Genomic DNA, 22302 nt, shown 5'->3' on the forward strand with positions numbered 1-22302 from the left:
CAGAAGTTTAGTACGAGAGTCGATACATGCAAATTCGATAGTTGATGTGTACACGCTTTGAAACATGACTATTCATTCTACTTTAAGTTCATTGGTATAGGTTATGCTAAGATAGCAGCACAATCTAGCGGCATAAATTTTGTACGAGATTCGATGAATGCAGAATCAATAAGTAATGTGTACACGCTTTGAAACATAGCTATTCTTTGTACTTTAAGTTCATGTGTATAAGTTATGCTAAGATAGCAGCACAACCTAGCGAAGAAGTTCAGTACGATATTTGTTGCATGCAAAGTCGATAGTTAATGTGTACACGCTTTGAAACATGGCTATTCCTTGTACCTTAAGGTCATGCGTATAGGTTATGCTAAGATAGCAGCACAATCTAGCGGAAGAAGTTTAGTACGAGAGTCGATGCATGCAAAAACGATAGGTAATGTGTACACGCTTTGAAACATGGCTATTCTTTGTACCTTAAGGTCATGCGTATAGGTTATGCTAAGATAGCAGCACAATCTAGTGGAAGAAGTTTAGTACGAGAGTCAATGCTTGCAAAATCGATAGGTAATGTGTACACGCTTTGAGACATAGCTATTCTTTGTACTTTAAGTTCATGCGTCTTAGTTATGCTAAGATAGCAGCACAATCTACCTGCAGAAGTTTAGTACGAGAGTCGATACATGCAAATTCGATAGTTGATGTGTACACGCTTTGAAACATGACTATTCATTGTACTTTAAGTTCATTGGTATAGGTTATGCTAAGATAGCAGCACAATCTAGCGGCATAAATTTAGTACGAGATTCGATGAATGCAGAATCAATAAGTAATGTGTACACGCTTTGAAACATAGCTATTCTTTGTACTTTAAGTTCATGTGTATAAGTTATGCTAAGATAGCAGCACTTCCTAGCGGAAGAAGTTTAGTACGATATTTGTTGCATGCAAAGTCGATAGTTAATGTGTACACGCTTTGAAACATGACTATTCCTTGTACCTTAAGGTCATGCGTATAGGTTATGCTAAGGTAGCAGCACAATCTAGCGGAAGAAGTTTAGTACGAGAGTCGATGCATGCAAAGTCGATAGGTAATGTGTACACGCTTTGAAACATGGCTATTCTTTGTACCTTAAGGTCATGCGTATAGGTTATGCTAAGATAGCAGCACAATCTAGCGGAAGAAGTTTAGTACGAGAGTCGATGCATGCAAAAACGATAGGTAATGTGTACACGCTTTGAAACATGGCTATTCATTGTACTTTTAGGTTATGCTAAGATAGCAGCACGATCTAGCGGATGAAGTTTAGTTCGATGGTCGATGCATGTAAAATCGATAGGTGATGTGTACACGCTTTGAAACATGGCAATTCATACTGCTGCTCTGTTCCCAAGACTTTTAAGCATAGCTCATCCTTTTGCTGCTCTTAACGACGTCGAGCTAAGGATTGATTACGTGACCGTGACGTCACGGCCACGTGCTCTTCTTTGGTGAACATAGCCACGTGCTTTTTTCTGACAGCTGTCTTCTTGACGAACCCTAACCTCACTTTGGAGGACAATAGAGCGTCGCTAACCTCACTGCTGCCATCTTTACGGCGGTAAACCTCAAGGCTGCGCCCTTATGCATGTTAGAGCGGAGGAATTTAAAATCCAACAACGGAACATTGCTAACCTCACTCTTACCATCTTTACGGCGGTAAACCTCAAGGCTGCCACCTTATGCATGTTATAGCGTAGAATTTAAAATCCAACAACAGAACATTGCTAACCTCACTCTTGCCATCTTGAAAAGTTCAGTGTTCCAAACACTAGTTCGAAAAACGTAACTCATCGCACCTCAGGGATTTTATTAGGTAAGACGTAACCCCTAGGTTCCATTCCTTGTTCTGAACATAAAACCATTTACCAATAAAGATTAATTTTCTACACTTAACAAAGTACAAGCGTTCTTGCTGATAGCGATCGATGAGGTTGTGGTACCCCCTAACATGTTCTAAACACATGTTGTATTGAGTACAGTGTTCGATTCTAGTCTTGATCACTTATTTTGTGTTCTGAACACATCGATCAATGTTCTGATCACATGTTGTATCGAGTACAGTGTTCGATTCTAGTCATGATCACTTATTTTGTGTTCTGAACACATCGATCAATGTTCTGATCACATGTTGTATTGAGTACAGTGTTCGATTCTAGTCTTGATCACTTATTTTGTGTTCTGAACACATCGATCAATGTTCTGATCACATGTTGTATCGAGTACAGTGTTCGATTCTAGTCTTGATCACTTATTTTGTTTTCTGAACGCATCAATCAATGTTCTGATCACATGTATCGAGTACAGCGTTTGATTCTACTCTTCTTATGTTTCGAAAGTCTAAACATGCACAATAATGTTATCGCTGCACACGCTTGCCTTCGCGATGCAGGTTTAAACTTGTTCGATATAAAGCTATGCCTTGACATAAGCGGCGGAGGAGGAGGTAGAGGAGGAGGAGGAGGAGGAGGAGCATGATAAGGCCTTAACAGCCTATGTATAGTCGCCATTGTTTAAGGATGATAGCTGTCAAAAGAATTTTTCAAATTATCCACCACCACATTTCAGCTAAAGAGGGCAGCAGGGTGCTCTGTTGATTAAGCACATAGAATTTCAAATTGCCCTCCACCGCATGCATAACAGCAGCTGTAAAATCATTGGTCAGAAAAATTTTGTCCGTTTTGCTCTACGATGCACTGCTTTCGAGATATTTAACATTTTGCATTTAAGCCCCAAATTTAATGAATCGAACTAGCACGACACGTTAGCCTCTAAGCTAAGAGCAACAGCCATCTTGCGCAAGCACCCTTAAAGCGTCTCATAAGGAGTTGTGTATAGCCGCCATCTTGTGTCCGCCATCTTGCGCAAGCATCCTTAGGGCGTCTCCAGTCATCTTGTGCAAGGACCCTTAAGCCACCTCATAAGAGCAACCGCCATCTTGCGCAAGCATCTCTAGGGCGTCTCATAAGGAGCCATGTATAACCGCCATCTTGCGCAAGCATCCCAAGGGAGTCTATGTATAGCGGTTATCTTGCATAAGCACCTTTAAGGAGTCATGTATAGCCACCATCTTGTGCAATTAGCGTCGAGAGATAGCTGATGTAGAATTTTTCTTTTTAAATTATCCGCCACCATATTTCAAAATGAGCCATGTATAACCGCCATCTTGCGCAAGCATCCCAAGGGAGTCTATGCATAGCGGCCATCTTGCATAAGCACCTTTAAGGAGTCATGTATAGCCACCATCTTGTGCAATTAGCGCCGAGAGATGGCTGCTGTAGAATTTTTCTTTTTAAATTATCCGCCACCATATTTCAACTAAAGAGTGTAGCACTGAGGTTTGCGATGTAAGATGGCGGATGACAGCTGACAAAAAAGCGCGTGAGTTTGTTTACTAAACAAGAGCATGTGGAATTTGCCGCCACCACATAGATGGCAGCACGGTGCTCTCTTGATTAAAGATGGCGGATGACAGCTAACAGAACTTTTCAAATTGCCCGCTACTACAGAGAGCAGCACGGTGCTCTGTGGATTAAAGATGACGGATGACAGGTGATGAAATTACCCGCATGATAGCAGCACAGTGCTCTATTGATTAAAGATGGTGGATGACAGCTGTCAAAAAAAGCATGTGGCTTTGTTTGCTAAACAAGAGCACATAGATTTTTTTCAAATTGCCGCCACCACATTTCAAAGGTATCTAGCTAAAGAGCGCAGCACAGAGGTTTGTGATGCAAGATGGCGGATGACAGCTGTCAGAAAAAAGCACGTGAGTTTGTTTCCAAACAAGAGCATGTAGTATTTTTCAAATTGCTGCCACCACGTAGAGGGCAGCACGGTGCTCGCATGATTAAAGATGACTGCTGTCACGTGGAATTGCCTGCCACCACAGGTATCTAGCTAAAGAGGGCAGCTCGGTGCTCAAAGATGGCTGCTATCAAAAAGCATTTTTCAAATTATCCGCCACCACATTTCAAAGGTAAGTAGCTAAAGAGGGCAGCACTGTGCTCTATAGATTAAAGATGGTGGATGACAGCTGTCAAAAAAGCACGTGGATTTGTTTATCTCACGCTAGTGAGGTTAAGTTGGTAGCACTAAGGTTTAGGCCCGTTAAGATGGCAGCACTGCGGATGACAGCTGTGACGAATTTACATCTACTACGATAAAGAGGGCAGCACTGTGCTCTATAGATTAAAGATGGCGGATGTCAGCTGTCAAGAAAGCACATGGCTTTGTTTCCAAACAAGAGCACGTGGATTTTGCCGCCACCACATTTCAAAGGTAAGTAGCTAAAGAGGGCAGCACGGTGCTCTCTGGATTAAAGATTACGGATGACAGCTGTCAAAAAAAGCGCATGGGTTTGTTTCCAAACAAGAGAATGTAGAATTTTTCAAATTGCCGCCACCACATAGAGGGCAGCACGGTGCTCTCTTGATTAAAGATGGCTGCTGTCACGTGAAATTGTCTGCCACCACAGGTATCTAGCTAAAGAGGGCAGCACGGTGTACAAAGATGGCTGCTGTCAAAAAGCATTTTTCAAATTATCCGCCACCACATTTCAAAGGTAAGTAGCTAAAGAGGGCAGCACTGTGCTCTATTGATTAAAGATGGCGGATGACAGCTGTCACAAAACACGTGGCTTTGTTTACCTCACGCTAGTTAGGTTAAGTTGGTAGCATTAAGGTTTAGACCCGTCAAGATGGCAGCACTGCGGATGACAGCTGACGAATTTTGCAGCTACTGCGATAAAGAGGGCAGCACAGTGCTTTGTGGTTTAAAGATGGTGGATGACAGCCGTCAAAAAGCATGTGGCTGTCAAAAAGCACGTGGCTTTGTTTACCTCGCGCTAGTGAGGTTAAGTTGGTACCACTAAGGTTTAGGCCCGTCAAGATGGCAGTACTGAGATTAGCGATGCGTTGTTGTCTGTCAAAAAGCACGTGGCTTTGTTTACAAATCTGTCAAAAAGCACGTGGCTGTCAAAAAGCACGTGGCTTTGTTTACCTCATGCTAGTTAGGTTAAGTTGGCACTACTGAGGTTTAGGCCCGTCAAGATGACAGTACTGAGGTTTGCGATGCGTTGTTGTCTGTCAAAAAGCACGTGGCTGTCAAAAAACACGTGGCTTTGTTTACCTCATGCTAGTTAGGTTAAGTTGGCACTAGTGAGGTTTAGGCCCGTCAAGATGGCAGCAGTGAGGTTAGCGATGCGTTGTTGTCGATGACAGCTGTCAAAAAGCACGTGGCTTTGTTTACAAATTCAAATCTCCCGCCAAAATTCAAATTTCCCGCCAAAATTCAAATTTCCCGCGGGAGGAGGAGGAGGTGCCGCAGAACCCGCTTATTATACTACTGATAAGCCTCTAACCCCGACTGACGCTTGTCCCTTACTGCAGTAGTTTTTACAAGGGAGCAATACCCCTTCCACTAATTTGCGTAGCGCCTATTCCCGGCGTACTCGAGGTATAATAGTACGGTTAGTCGGTGACCAATATTTAGTTGATGCGATTGAGACATAACCACTCAATTATCCTTCGGTGAATCTCTTTAAATTAATTAAAATATGTTCTGCTTCCCCCTCCATACGTGGTAAACTCCCTTTCTCGAGGAGGTGTCGTGAGAATAAACAGATGGCACAGTACTTTTCCACGCAGAAACCACACAGTATTCTTTCTTCTTCTGAAAGTTATCACGGAAGAGGACATTAAACACTCTAAATAAATGTCCCGGTGACATTTATCCCTTTTAAATCGGGAGATGAGCCCCTAATTCGAGTTTCATTAATTTTCTAGATCGTAGGTAATTAAGTTGGCCAGTCCGAGTCCAAGATGGCTCCTATATTTCGTTTCGAAAAAGTTAGTTTCCCCTCATTCTGTGAGTCTTGAGGAGGGATGTCTTCTCTCGAGTGATGTCATAGGGAATCCCCATTCATAACCCCTCCCGGGTCTAAGTTGGCTTGGCTTCATCTGCGGGGCCCCCGCTACACAAAGGATAATACTGCGCAATAAGACGCAGACAAAGAAATCTCGTAGAATAATTTTAAAAGACACAATTTATCTATCTCAATGGTATGAATATTAATTAGTTTCGGTATGACCTCTATTAATGATAAGAATATTAATCATTTTCAGCATTCTTTCCCTTTAATAGCATTGCGTGCGTAATTACGGAGATCGATATCAACCAAAGGTCCTTGGATCATGCCCCTGTCGGGTTCAATAGGAACATGGAAATGAACAAAGAGGTGACAAGTCAACTCATATGTAGGAAGATGGGAACAGGGCAGTATGAATATAAGAGGATGAAGAAAATTGCTAGTCATTGTGGAATTAGGGATCAACAGAAAGAGAAACAGAAGCAAGGAATGGTATTGGGTAATGATTCGGAGATACTGCTTACTATTATTTATTTTCCTAAAATTGTACATGTTCACATACGTGGAAGTACCTCCACCCATACATGTATGTGTACATATACTCTGCTGAATATTCACAAATATGTAGGTGATTTTAAATTTACAAATTTGCAATGTTCCTCCCTTTCTATGCTACTGTGTTTACTGCTGTCCAACAGTGTGTTCCTTTTCATGTTCTTATATCTCATCAATTGTTTGAAAAGCAGTGCCAAAGGGACTCAGGTTAAAACACAGCAGGTCATTGTGCAAGTTAGGTTCCAAAAAGGGTAAAAAATTAAATAAGTAAATGCAATGTAAATTTTAACCTAATAGAATTTGTATAGTATTGTTTGAAGTAGTTGCACAAGTGGTATGTGTGTTGATTATGTTTGTAAAACAGAAAATATTATGAGTAAGAGTTTGTAAATTCTATACATTTATTAAGGATGAGCTGTGTGCTTAATATAAAAAATAGCAAAAATTATAGAATACTGTTTTTAGGAAATTGTCTTCTTCTCTGTACTTTTAAAATTTAGTGCTTGATAATAATGTATTTTTGTGTACCATTTACCAACAAGGTAGACACCTCTCTTGCACTGAATGGGATTTTCATTTGATTGTTCCTTTCCATTATATATTTTTAAATGGGGGATAAATTAATTATACTCTTCTTGTGCCACTATAAGATTTATTTTCTCTGCTGTTTCTATTTTAGGCCTATATATTTTTATTCCTTACTTTTTTATTCTACTTGTCTTATTTCTTACTGACAGCCTTCCGAAGATACTAAGGAGGAAATATTCATAGAGGAACAAACTGATGAAAAGCTGTTGCCATACATCAAAGAGGAAACAAAGTACGTACACTACAAGTTTTATACAATATGGAATATGTTGTACCTATTCACAGTTGTGTTCAGTAGTGGTTGGTTTATCTCCAAAAGTGGCCATGTTCATCAGTTCAATCCTGTCTTTACAAGGTTATATTTCAACACTAATATCTGAAAATTCTATTGGTTAAAATTATCTAAAATATTCAGGAACTTTAAGGTCATATTTTATGTTCCATCATGTACTCGTAGTTTTATTCAATATATATCTACAAAAAGAATCTCTGGTTAAGCTAGATATTTTTGAAGTGTATTTGTTTACAATACCTTTAAGCAACCATGAAAAAATGTTCTTTCTTTCACTTCCTCTGCATCATTTGTTCATCACATTCTTATCATCTGAAATGCTATCTGAAACTATTGCTTCCAGATAATCTGAGTAATATTTTTATACGTTCATGCCAACAGTGACACACAGAAAAAGCTATACTTGTAGATTAGAAATTAAATATTCTAATTCGAAATTGTTAAGTTTTATGTACATTGTAAATAAATATTTCAAACTACCATAATCAGTTTCATTAATCAATATAATGATGGCTCAGTTCAATAATGTGATAACTCGAAGAATGTCATTTTGAAATTATTTGGTTAGATTACTTTTTTCTGATCATTTCTGTTCTCTTGTGTGTTAAGTCAGATTCCTCCATTTGTGGACGCCAAAGCAGATAATGTGTTGTAGAAATGAAACTTTGAGGTCAGTTATGCTACATCTTCGGTATCATAGTTCTCAAATAAATCTTGTGCATTGTTATAAGCATAAAAAATTGTGCTATTGATTTATGTTCATTCCAGTGATGTGGTCACACTTTCTGATTCATTTTAGTGTTCATTGTCAGTCAGGTGCTTCTAGTGTTTTGAATGAAAACATACTTACACAATTAGTATTAAGTAATAAAATGGACAGGTACAAGTGGAATTTTAAATTTGTTCAGGTTGCCTAAAAAAATTCAGAATTCTTCAAGTAAGTGAATTTATTATCTCATAAAAGTAGATAAATAGGCGGTACGTTATTACATCACGTCCGTAGGTTTACCCTCACGCGCTATTGTTTCCTCACTCTCATTTCAGCAGTCTACAAATATCATGCCGCAACTTAAATGACTTCCTTTAAAATGTCTAAAATATTTGCCATGCCAGTTGGGTATTGAATTACATAAGAAAAGATTTTAAGATTCATAAAATTTCCTAATTGCTTACTTGTGGAAATACACGTATTTCTGAGGTTACCAATTAGTGTTGAGATTACCTTCCATTTGTGGAGAGACACATCGTCCTGAGCTAACTAGTGATGAGGCTTACTTCCGTTTGTGTAGAGACACATGGTCCTGAACTAACCACTTAGTTATGTGGCTTCCTTCCAGCTTTAGAGCGTTGAGTGTCACATGGCCCTGAGCTGACCACTTTGTGGCACACCTCCATGGTCTTCATATTTATAGGCGTGATCGGAGTGAAAATAACAAACTGATTAATATAATCGTCTGCTGTCTATGACGTATGTAAGCAGAAATATGAATTGCAAAATTCTATTCAGGCTAGAATACACTGACAGACTCCCCTCTTGTAGGTAATGAGACAGTATTACGGATTTAAAACTGCTTTCCCAAGGAACGGTATTGATTTGGCCAATTAGCCGTAGAAAACAGTGTCACGTTTATATTCTCAACTTGGATTTCTCCTACTTGTAAACCATCATATTTCTTAAGTAATTAATTTATTCTCTGGGACTTGCTCTCGATACTTAACTCTCATTCTGCTGTGTGCTGCCATCTGTTATGGTGTGGTCGAAACGTGACCTCGCCTCCGACCAATCAGGGAGCTCCTCGCCATCTTTTTGAACTGCTCTCTTCCAGCGGGAGTAATCGGCCATTATGAAATGAGAAGAAGCTTGACCATGATGGAGGAAGGACATGCTACTCACTCGCTCCGGCTTTTGGCCTTAGCGCACATTATGGATCCGACATACTATATTAGTGCGATGGCTTTCAGCCATTCTAAAGGTTTAATTTTTAAATTTTGAAGACCGTCCTCCTTTCTGCAGTAAATACAATATTTTGTGATATCATTACTTGAGTATAAAGCAACTGACGCTTTGATGTCACTACAAGCCTGATTCTGCAACTGTAAGTTTCTTCTTCATTTAAATTGAACTTAGTCGCCGGAGACCGGAATGATGTTTTGGAAAACATGCCCTCTTCTAGAACTTTCGTGCGTTTAAGACCTTTGAAAAAGCCATAATGCTAGTTGTCGGTTCAAAAATTTTAAAGGCAGTAACTGTTCAAGTTTTTCGGGTTTCCTCTCTCTCTCTCTCTCTCTCTCTCTCTCTCTCTCTCTCTATATATATATATATATATATATATATATATACATATCCTAATGATCTGGATATGTGTGGTATGAAGGTGTATTACGTTTCATCTAGTTTGGGAAATTATGAAAAGTTATGATTATTATTAATGTGGAGTTTTGGGAGATAAGGTGCATCTCCTCTATATGTACTTCAAAGGAACTCTACCTCTTGGAAAGTTTTTAGGACCATGTGAGTTTTCTCCAGGGTATCAGAAATTTAGTTTGGGTCTCTTTTAATTTTATTCCTGCTTTTACTTTTATTTTTTTCTTGTAAAATGTAAATGAATGAGTTTTGGAATTTCCGGGTTCCTTATGTTTCGACCATTGTTATGCTTATGCTTTGTGATTGGTCATTGCCAACTCTTGATGGCGAATGTTGGTTACTATAGCTACTCTGTAGTGATGGTAGTGGTTGTTTTTGGGATTCTGTCGCTTTTGTAAATATTTTATTTTGGTGTCTGTGTGACTTTAACACTTTATCCAAACTTTCTTGACTTGGTATTTTCCCGGTTTGTGTTTGTTCGGCTGTCTGAACGTCTGTTTATTCTACTTGTGTTTATGTCACTCGAGACGTAATTACCCTGATCCCCTTGCGAAAGCTCCATGATCACACTATCCGGACGAATATAATAAGTTAAATGAAAGTAAGAGTAAATGAAGAGAAAACTTGTACTTTGAAGGTCACCCTTTGTAAAGCACCCCAAAGGCACTACTCACTTAAAGTAATTATCATGTAGTCATGTACCTTTTACACTTATTTCTGGTTGGCCGACCTCAGTTTTTCAGGAGTTTTCCTCAGTTGTTAATTACCTTATATTTTTGTTTGTTTTTCTCTTCTATGGACGGTTTTATTTAATTTTATTTTTATATTTAAAAAAAAGGTTGTTCTACTTTGGGTATCAATATTAAATTATTTTACCTTCTTAAATGTATGTTGTGGTTCTTTCTTTCACTTTTTGGTGTTGTGATGTCCAGTACAGGGGTTAAATTAAATTATCCACGGTTTGTTGTGACACTTCTCCACTTGTTAAGGTAAGTTTTTCTTGTTCTCTTGTTGTTGGAAGGAGTGTATAGTGTCTGATTAAGCTTCCACTTATTTCTTACGAACTGGTGCAGTTGTGTAACTGCTAGTGCATACCTTGGGCTGGCCGTTATGGTTGTTGTTGTGGTGTTTGGCAATGTAACGGCACAGTACTCATAGAATTTCACCGGATATTCAAACTGTCCTTCCCATTTAACACAGATATACCCATTTTTTTATTTTGTTGAGTTATACATTTTTCTTCACAATGAATTTATAGGAGTCACTTAAACACGAAATCCAGAAGCTTTCAGCCATTCAAACACTATTTTGTGAAAATAAGTTTTTATAGATATCGGACATAGGCTTTAGGGGAGAAAATTTGAACATACAATAAACTAATTTGAATGTTAGGATGTGTAAAATATCCTTTGCACTCCATTTTTGTAACAGAATATTCATCAGTCTGCATCTGGTGGCAGGGTCCGGTGTTGTGGTTCATTGACTCCAGTTAGTTCGGTCTCGGGCCATGTCTGCATGTAGTCTTCCAACTTTCAGGCCGTTGTGCACTTTATCAGTCTATGCTGTTTGGTTCGTCCCTAGCGCCTCTTTTCACCGACTTTCTGTGTAATACTCTGACTTTCCCAATGTATCGTCCTCTACACGCAACACTTGCCCAAACCAGCACACACGCCTTTCCTCAATTTTCTTCTGGATCGCTGCAATGCCAAAACGTTTTCTAATAACATCATTTGAAATGTGATCTAGTCTAGTTATGCCAGCCTTCCACCTAAGCAACTTCGTATCCATGATGCTTATTTGGCGTTCTACCTCTAGAGCTGGGCAGCATTCGTTGGCGCAGAAAACGACAGGATGGATATCGATAGGACAGATATCAGTTCGGTAGAACTTAGTTTAGAGATGGCCCTTCGTCCAAAGTTCGGAAGGGCGCCTGTTGTCATTCTCCACTTCAGTCAGGCTTTGTATATCCTTAAGTTGACTTCATCAGTAAGTTGGCCATAATCATAGATTGTGGAGCCAATATACTTAAATATCTCTACTCGTGCTATATCTTCAACGTCAACATGCATGGTTCCAACTTCTCGACGATTTAATGCAATGTATTCTGTCTTGTTCTTGTTGAGGCGCGGGGCTTATTGCGCTAGTCGATTGTTCCAGTCTTCTGTTTGACGCTGCAGGTCTAGCTTATTCTCTTCAGCCAAATGATATCATTTGCTTAGAGAAGTGTCCATGGTATTGGACTGCGCAGGTTTGTGGTAATTATGTCCATCACAAGAATAAGCTGCAGTGGTGATAAGCCGGGGCCTTGATGGACTCCTACAGTTATGCGGAAGTCATCAGACGCTCCTGCGGCAGCTTGAACACAACTCATTTGTTCTTTGTAGAGCAATTATACCCTCTCAGCAAGGTGCTCTGGAATGCCATGTACTTGTAGGGCTGACTGATTAGGTCATGAAGTACCCGATGGAAGGCCTTCTAAGGGTCCAGAAATTTGTGATGAAGCCTCTTATTCTTTTCACAGTGTTTCTCAAGTAATAGTCCGGCAGCATGGGTTTCTCCTATTGCGCCAAAATTTTGCACAAATCCAGCTTGGCTTGTTGTATGTTTGGCTAAATCGCTAATCCTTTTGTCGAAGATTTGTTCTAAGTCTCTCGTTGCGAGGCTCAGAAGTATGTTCGGGCCGTGATTAGAAAAATCGCCAGGGCTTCCCTTATTTCTGAATTGATACTCCGTCGCCAGTCTGTTTGTTTATGACCTTTGATGATATGGCTGAAAAGCTTGCTTTAGTCACACTGGTGCATCCCCCCATTGAGAGAAGCAAAACTCTGCTGGAAGATAATCGGGGCAGATGGCTTTCCCTGATTTCATTTCCTTCAGCATAGCCTGGACTTTAGTGACGTCATTTTCCTACGTTGGACCTTCAACAGCGGAGGTGATTAGGATTGGTAGATACGGAAATTCCATGATTGAAATGTTGTCAAAATAGTTCCGCCAGTGTACTCGCGCTTTCCGCCTGTCCAGTAGCAAATCGTCTGTTTCCTCATTGATGCCGTAAAAACGTTGGACTTCTGACGTTTTGCGATGGCTCGATTGGACTAGCCGTTAAAAATTCCGCTCGAATTCGCGCATGTCATGTTTCACATATAGTCCTGCCTACCGGTTTGATTATGTTACGGCAAATACCTCCTTCATTTTACGAGTGGCAGCCTCGTAGGCATTCCAACGAGCAAGAAACTTGTGGTACAGCTGCTTCTTCAACCGTACTGCATATTTAACATCTTCATTCCTTAGCCATATGTCATGTTTAATCCTTCGTTGTCGTCGCCCTGACTTAATTGTTCCAGAATAGAGCGAACGGCGTCTTTCAGTTAAGTCCGGCTCACTTCAACTATGGTGATTTGTGACTCTGTAACTTTTGCAACGACGTTAGTCTCCTTCTTCAGGGGCAACCATTTGATCCCAATTTGTCTATTTCCTGCGAAATATTGGGCTCTTGGTGACTTTATCCGCAGCTTAGATGACTGGTCTTTGTTGCATCGCAAGGATTTAATAAGGGAAAACTGTTATCTCTAGAACATCTTCGAGATTTCACTCTCTCACAAGGATGTAGTCAATGCGAATTGGATGGGAGCCACTGTAGTACTGAGTAGATGAATATCACTCTTTTTGAACCGTGTGTTTGCGATGATCAGTTTCTGCATAATCGCGAATTTGTTGGGCATCGTCGTTCTTTTCACTAGTCCATGAACGGCATGGACTGTACGTTCTTCTTTCCTCTGTCCGACACGTCCATTCAGATCAGCGGCAGCGATAAGATAGTCAGCGGTCTTCTTGTCAGGCAGTGCGCAGAACGCATCTTTGGTTTCCATGAGCACGTTAGTTTGTGGAGCGTTGCTGTGATAAATTGGAATTTCCTTCTTTCCCCAGTGCGGACGAGTTACATCAAGCGATTGTCAAACTTTTGTACCTCGGAGACTGAACCGTCAAATTTAGCTGATATGACAATGTCAACACCATGAACTGTCCTTCGGTTTCTGTTGTACACCAGTTAGTAATCACACCTCTTTTCCCATGAGTTTTCTCCATTCCATCTTTTTTCCGCACCTCTCAGATGCCTACAAGCCTTCTCTCAAGTGCAGAGGCTTATTCGCTACTTCATCCAGGCATAATTCAATGATGTGATACAAAATGGGTGTACTAGCGTGGTTAGCCGTCACAGCCCGTGCGACGGTAACTCTAGCATACTTTTCATGCTGACTGGGCCCTGCCAATGCGCGTCCCTTCCAGGGGCGGCACTAACCTTGGCTCCGATACCATGAGAAATATTTCTGTAATGATATAACGGTATTATTTTACGGCTGGCTTGTCTTGAGCATTTTAGAGCTCATGATAGAAGGGAGTAACGCAGCTCTGGACATGGAGAACAGATGCCTTTTGCAGCCACTCCTCTAGAGAAGAAACGCTACCCTCTTTTCTGCATTAACTTCCAGAAATTTAGTGTACCTCTTCCGCCACCTGGTCCCTACTGAACGTCTCCATCTCCGCCAAAGTTGCCATTAAAGACTTTGTACATGTTTGGTACGCGAGAGCTTTTATATTTTGCTCAAGTTCATCGGCAGGCCAGCGGGGAACCCGTATCCGTCACCTGGGACGCGCCACGAGTTACAGCCATATAGCTGGTTCGTATAGAATATTTATCAATGCAAAATGAAACATGATTTTACAGAAAACTAATTGTGAACCTGATAAATTACTTGTCACAAGAATCACGTATTCGCGTAAAGAAGAAGAGTTACAGACGTTTGCACCTTTGCTTGGCGTGATATGCCACAGAACGCATGACATACAATCCAGTGTCGTATTTTCTGCCCCCTGTTGTCTAGCGGTGTCAACATCAATATCTTATTTGATGATCAAGAGGTTTAGTCTGTCATATCTGGAATCAATGTCCCCCTTTGATTTGTCCACTTATTTTTTCCAAAGAGTGCAGTAACAATACATGGTCGAGCCTCCCATTACTTTGCTTGTGAGCCAGTCATGCATTCGACTGGGCCATGTGAATTCATTTCATACAGCATGAATTGGAAAGTACCTGTTCATGTTACGATATATTTTAGCCTGCGTGATCGATTTTCCCATGTGGCAGTTGTAAGCGGATCTCACCTATAACCGTTCTTCCGTAGAATATGTAGAACTACTCTGTGGTGGGGAGACAGGCACAGAATTGGATGCTATCCAACTATGTTATCAATCCACTAAAAATAATCACGTTGCCCGTGATCTTTTGAAATAAATAGAATAACATTCCTTCCTTTACATAGCAGCAATATCCACTACAGTGCAATTCAACGTCTTGTCGTCTCGAATTTTGGCTCAAGCCTTGATTTTCATGCTCCTTCTATCCGTATTGTTAAAGTAATACTTGTAAGAATATTCAAGGGCATGATAGGTTGCGTTTGGATTCAAAATCAGGATATTAGAGAACATTGGAATAAAACGCTACCACCAAAGCCATATTCTGTGTTGCCTTCATAATGTCTATAACAGCAGTGTCAATGCTAGGGAGAGAGCCGTCGTATACTTGTTATATTTCAGCTTTTCCAGGATTTCATCAGTATTAGTGGTTTCCGTGTTAAATACAGCAATTAAGACGTAGAGTGATGTAGTACATGGTAGTAATTATGAACGTCCTTGTATAAACCTACCGTCCTATATATAGGTTGGCTATGTTTGATTGCACATCAAAGATACATATTTCGGAAAAACGACACAGTGACATAATAAAATGCTATAGTGATTTGATAACAATGTACAAATACAATATGTATATTTTTGTGACAAAATAACATTCATAAAAGATTAGCCATGTTTCAACAGATCTTGCTGAATGTCGGCAAGCGTTCTCAACTTTATTAATATCTACAACACAGACATTCTCTCAAACAACCTCAAGAACAAGGTCCTTTACAAAAATTATTACTTGTCTGCGACAAAGCGCAGAGTGGTTCAACAAGATCAAAACTCCAAAGCATATGCCGTTCTTTATGTAGGAGAACAGACTACGGATTTCGGTAGAATAATATGTGCTGGATTAAAGAGCTTGTATGAGTATTTACACTTTTAGGCGGGACCACTTCTCATGCTTTCTTCATATGAGGTCTATTAACTTGTACATTTCTAAACCGTGACAAGTTTCTTGCGCGTGATATCGTGATTAAGAAAGGACGCAACACATTCTCGTTACAAGTGAGATGTTTTGAATTTTAACCTCAGATAATGTTTACTTTCAGGAATGTAATGTTTATGAGTAACGAGCTCTCTGCACTGGATATCAGTGATTGGAATGTCCAGTAGCAAATCCCCTGTATGAGAGTTGTAGTGGAGTTGGCTGTTGAACTATTGGTCACATGGTTTTAATTTGTCACTGTAGATCGAGACCCGAGGTGAGCTATAGAGATCATCAATCTCCGGAAGGCGGATCAGCTAGTTTTAGGTGTAGTGTGTGCAGGGACATCCTGGCTGGGAAGTGGGACCTCTTGCGACATCTGAAGAGACACAAGGAAGATCGACCCTTCAAGTGCGATCACTGCGGAAAGGTGTTATGTAGCCGAAGCAGCTTGTCGGAAAACTTCAGGATCCACCCGCTCCAAGTGTGCGTATTTTCTGATAAATGCTTTACAAAGAGGAAAATGCTGACAGAGGACACGCGATTGCATACAGGTGCGATTATAAACGAATGCTCAGTATCTCATAAAAATTTAAGGAAAAGTCCGTTCGTATTGCGGTCTCACACAGGCGAGAAGCCAAACCGCTGCAATGTCTGTAGCAAATCATTCACACAGAAAGGCAATCTAACTAAACATATGCGGACCCATACAGGTGAGAGGTCATACAGTTGCGGTGTCTGTGGCAAATCCTTCATAAAGGAAGGCAAACTAACGGATCATTTGCGGACCCATACAGGCGAGAAGCCTTATAGTTGCAATGTCTGTAGCAAATCATTCATACAGAAAGGCAGTCTTTCCGGTCATATGCGGACCCATACATGTGAGAGGCCATACAGTTGCGGTGTCTGTGGCAAATCCTTCATACTAAAAGGCAAACTAACCGAACATATGTGGACCCATACGGGCGAGAAGCCTTACAGTTGCAATGTCTGTGGCATATCATTCATTAAGAAAGGCATTCTAATCGGTCATGTGCGGACCCATACAGGCGAGAAGCCATTCAGTTGCAATGTCTGTGGCAAATCATTCATTGTGAAAGTCAATCTAACGGGTCATATGCGGACCCATACAGGCGAGAAGCCTTACAGTTGCAATGTCTGTGGCAAATCATTCATTAAGAAAGGCATTCTAATCGGTCATGTGCGGACCCATACAGGCGAGAAGCCATTCAGTTGCAATGTCTGTGGCAAATCATTCATTGTGAAAGTCAATCTAACGGGTCATATGCGGACCCATACAGGCGAGTAGCCTGACAGCTGCAATGTCTGTGGCAAATCATACATTCTGAAAGGCCATCTAACCGGTCATATGCGTACCCATACGGGCCAGAAGCCTTACAGCTGCAATGTCTGTGGCAAATCATTCATTCAGAAAGGCCATGTAACCGGTCATATGCGGACCCATACAGGCGGGAAGCCATACAACTGCCGTGTCTGTGGCAAATCGTTCAGAAAAAAAAAGGCAGTCTCACCGATCATATGCGGACTCATACAGGGGAGAAGCCATACAGCTGCAATATCTGTGGCAAATCATTCATTCAGAAAGGCCATCTAACCGGTCATATGCGGACCCATGCAGGTGTTAAGCCAAACATTTGCAATGTCTGTGGTAAATCATTCATGAAGAAAGGCAGTCTGACCGATCATATGCGTACCCATACAGGCGAAAAGCCTTAGAGCTGCAATATGTGTGGCAAATCATACATAAAGAAAGGCAGTCTGACCGATCATATGCGGACTCATACAGGCGTGATGCTAAACAGGTGCAATGTTTGTGGCAAATCATTCATCCTGAACAGCACACTCGCTGTTCATATGCGGACACACACAGAAAGGAAGTCATACTGGTGCAAAGTCTGTGGCAAATCATTCAGCCGGAAAGACACTCTATGTCATCATATCTGGACCCATACAGACGAGACTTTCTGTGGCGAATCCTTTAGCAGGGAAGACAACCATGCTATTCACATGCGTTCTGACACGGACGAAAAGCTTTACTCTTGCAATGTCTGTGGCAAGTTATTCGGCAGTAAATCCGTTCATGCTATTCAGGTGCGGACACACATAGATGAGAAGCAATAATGCTGCAATGTCTGTGGCACGTAATTCAGCAGTAAATCCGTCCAAGCAAGTCACAGACGGACACACACAGTTGAGAGGCCATACTCGTGCAATGTCTGTGGGAATTTCTTCAGCCAGAAACTCCATCTATGCAGGTCACATGCGTACCCTCACAGGCGATATACCACACTGCTGCAATGTGTTCGGCAAATCATTCATCCAGAAACGCGAGTTAGGAGATCACATGCGGACACACTTAGGCGAGAAGCCATATTGCTGCAATATCTGTGGCATATTCTTCAGCATCAAAGTCAGCCTAGTAGTTCATATGCTGACTGGCACAGGCAAGAAGCCAATCTCATGCAATGTTTGAATCAGGGTATTCAGCAGGAGATCCCACCTAGCACGTCGTATGCGGACTCACACGGGTGTAAGGCGCACTGCCGCAATATCTGTTGCAAATCCCTCATCCAGAAAACCGACCTACCAGTTCACATGCGGACTCACACAGGCCAGAAGCTATACTGGTGTTATGTCTGTGACAAATATACAGCCAAGAAGGTCCCTTTAACATTTCAGATCAGAACACACACGAGTGCTCTGTTTTGCGATAAAATGTTAAGAGAATCATTTAAGTTAACCACGCACATGTAAACCACACTGGTGAGATGCCGCACTCCACCGTGTTTCTTGGCAAATCGTTCGCACGCAGCACCACGCTGTCGGTTCACACGGGCGATACGGCGCACGAGTGTCACGTCACGTCGTGATTAAACCGCACGTGATTTAATAACAATGTTATTTTGCTTAACGTCCCACTAACTACTACACAAGTGTCCGGAGTTCCACAAGACCTCCAATTCCGGAGATGTAGCAAGGCGCATGCGATCGCACACAGCAGAGAAGTAGTAAGCTCTTCAGCTAGAACAGCACCTTTTCTGCGACCTCATAACATACATCGGGGAGGGGTCCATCCTTTTGTACCATTTTGTCTGAGAGAAAATCTTCAGGTAACATAATGCTAGGTCCGTGTACGAAAAGAGCAAAGGTCATTTTTTGAATTATCTCCTCATCAACCACGGATATATACAACCGCTTGTTCTCAACCATGGACGACCCTTTTTATGTTTTCGGACCAAAGTAGAAGTATGCTCATCAACAATCGTTTGGGAGCCGACCAGGAATTAATTCGGATGAACACGGAAGGATCCTATGACAAAGAAATCTGGTAAAAGACTAGAAGCGCATGAAAGAAGTATTCAGACATATGAATAAACAATTCAAGGGAATTAGCATGTGCCGAATCAAGTCATAATACGACGCAATTTAAGAAATTGTTGCTGAAACCTGAGCATATCTGTGCTCCCGTTTCCTACATGCCGTGTTTTCTTTTAATTATGAGTAGACCAGTAGCTCAAAACTGTGCATGCTCCCTCGGCACTTGTACGATAATATTGCGTCTGTTAGCCGGTTCTGAATGCAAATTGAAAGTTCTACTTCAGTGCCCATAGCTATTCATGAATGTCACGTAATTCTCGAGGGGCGTCTTTAAGCAGGGACTCGTATGTTGACAGCTGCACTATACTTTTCTCCATTTTAGTTTACCTGGGGGCAGTTAATTGGCCTCTCTCTTTTCTCTAACGGGGCCACAAGGAAGTTACTAAATATCTCTTATATCTCAACGTTGCAAGTGTTGAAGAGACATAGTGAGTAATGAACCCTTTTCGTCATGTCAAACTGGTGTTTGCCTGTTCCAGGTCTTCAGCATGAATTGTTAACTCTTGTATCTCAGGGGGTGTTAATGGCTCTTCGTCACTTCCAGACATGACTACTGGGGTATCAAGGAAGGCCTACATAAATTAAAAGCCTACATAATCTAACTATTTTATTCAATAAAATACAATGAAAAATGATGGCGGGTTTGTTTACAAATATGGCCATAAACAGTGTTCTGCGGTCAGTGATATTAATATAACGCTGCGGCTGGACGATTTCGAGTTGAAATTAATATCCACCACAAAAAAGTCTGAAGGGCTATTCACAGAAAACCAGTTTATGGTTAACTAGAAAACAACATGAGATTCAATCTGCTCAGCTCCATAAACAACTGTGCGTTATGCATCCGATTTCTCGATCGTCTAAATATGAGGAAGTGTTTTCGATACCTTTTTAATTTAGGCCATCCACTGACTGTCCATCAGCATAGGACGAGATACCTGGACCCTCAATGGAATCTGAGAAACGTCGAAATGTACAGCACTGAGCTATCATGGTCACCCACTATATTAATGTTTAAGGTTGAGGACCAAAGTGACCTATCGTTGAAGTTAATTGAATGTGCGTGATGACCACAGTGACCCTACAAAACAAGTGGACTTCAAGTGCCAGTGAATAATAGCGTAAAATTATACAACATAAAATAGTGTTCTTTGTATTGACTGAATGATGTTTCGTGAACCGAAATAACAGGTTGAAGTCAGCGATTGGAATAAATTCATGAAAACCTGTGAAAAGAAATTCTGTTAACATTTAGTTATAACCTTCAGTCAAACCCCAAAATAAACTCGACTCATGTGTAACCCTTACATATTTTAGGTCACGGAGTTCAACTGCATCCACTTATAGTCCTGCTAAAATATAAACACACAAAATATTACAACTCCTTTATAAACAACATGGCAAAAATCATGGGTATCCCATGGACTAATGGCAGGGTGCTACTACACCCTATGGAATACTATGTGGTACTGACTCATTGTGTCAAACAAACCTGTCATCTAGGAGCAGTTAGCTAGCTACTTAATTTCCCGATCCTAGCATGGGCGAGCAATCCCAAGAATCCCTTCCATGCACTTCAACCACCATCCTGCTTTCCACTGAAGGACACGCCATCGGCAGTCATAATACCTAGCTGCACTATGAATATATCAAGAAATGGAAATCTTAATATCTAAGGACAACCTTCTGACACCAAAGTAATTATTTAAACGCTCAGTGGCAATACGAACTATGCCTGTGTTATGGAAACATCGAAACTAGAATACATAGTCAAGTGTTCGGGAATGTTACTGAGAATCCACTCTTGTCATTTGCCTATGCAGTAGAATTGAAATTCAAATTACTCCCCATTTATTGTAACATCAATAATGTTGTAACACGGGCCTCTATTTCCTAAGAGGTTCCGCCGCATATAAATGTGAACACCTGTTATCTCGTCAAACAGGTTTATACCTGCCGTTCTCCACTGGCTTACACAAGTGAGCAAACCGATCTCGCCACGGATGGCCTTTTACTACAGCACAAATCTTCGTCCAAATCCTTGTATTATCACAATATATCGGTCAACATTATTGCCATCACGAATAATTTCAAGTCTAATGGGATCTGTAGAATTTGATATGCATTTCACTGGTACTAATGGAGTAATTGGATGAACAAAGAATCCCTCTGGATATACGAACCTGTTCTGTGTTCAAACCATGGACCTTACCATATTTCAAAACACTCTGTCCTGATTTTTCCCTCGAGCATTTTTACAAAGAAACCTCGGCATTATCTACACCATTACCTCTGGAGAATCTACTAGGAGCATGTCTCACAAACTGAGTCGCATGGTTTCATAACTACATGGACAAATAGAACTTATCTACCACCGACAGTTATGGACAGTTACGAAGTTTCTCACTTCACTTGGAAATACAATAGTCCAGACGCATATGACACTCACTTCAACATAGACCTCAAACCTCAATACACCGAACCCCAAGCTATCACCTCCTGACAAATGTATCGCAGACTGACACTTCACAAAAAAGCATACCACATGGATGATAACTATTACTCATTCCATTACTTATTATTATTATTATTATTATTATTATTATTATTATTATCATTATTATTTCAAAATGTTTTGCCCCACTAAGGAGCGCGATTGTACTTATTTTGCAGATGGTTGTGCTTTCTTCTCTTGCCAGAGTTTCTTTCCTCGTTGTGTTTATCATCTGTTCTTCCTTCTGTGTAACTGTGTACTCACCTTGGGTTCCAGCAAAATGATGTTTGTTCACCAACGTTCTAAAGCTAGGCGTGTCCCATATAATTTCATCTGGGATGTTGATTTCTTGAAGGTCCTTTTCAATTTCGATTATCCAGTTATTCTGACTTTAAGCGAGGAGGCATTATTAAATTTTTAGTGAGTCTTTCATCATCTATTCTTTGAATATGGCAATCAAACTTCAATCACCTTTTCCAAAGATGGTATCTGATATTTCCTCAATATGTTGATATAATTCCGGAGACCTCCTATTCA

The sequence above is a fragment of the Anabrus simplex genome, chromosome X, assembly GCF_040414725.1.
Source record: "Anabrus simplex isolate iqAnaSimp1 chromosome X, ASM4041472v1, whole genome shotgun sequence".
In the NCBI taxonomy this organism is placed as follows: domain Eukaryota; kingdom Metazoa; phylum Arthropoda; class Insecta; order Orthoptera; family Tettigoniidae; genus Anabrus; species Anabrus simplex.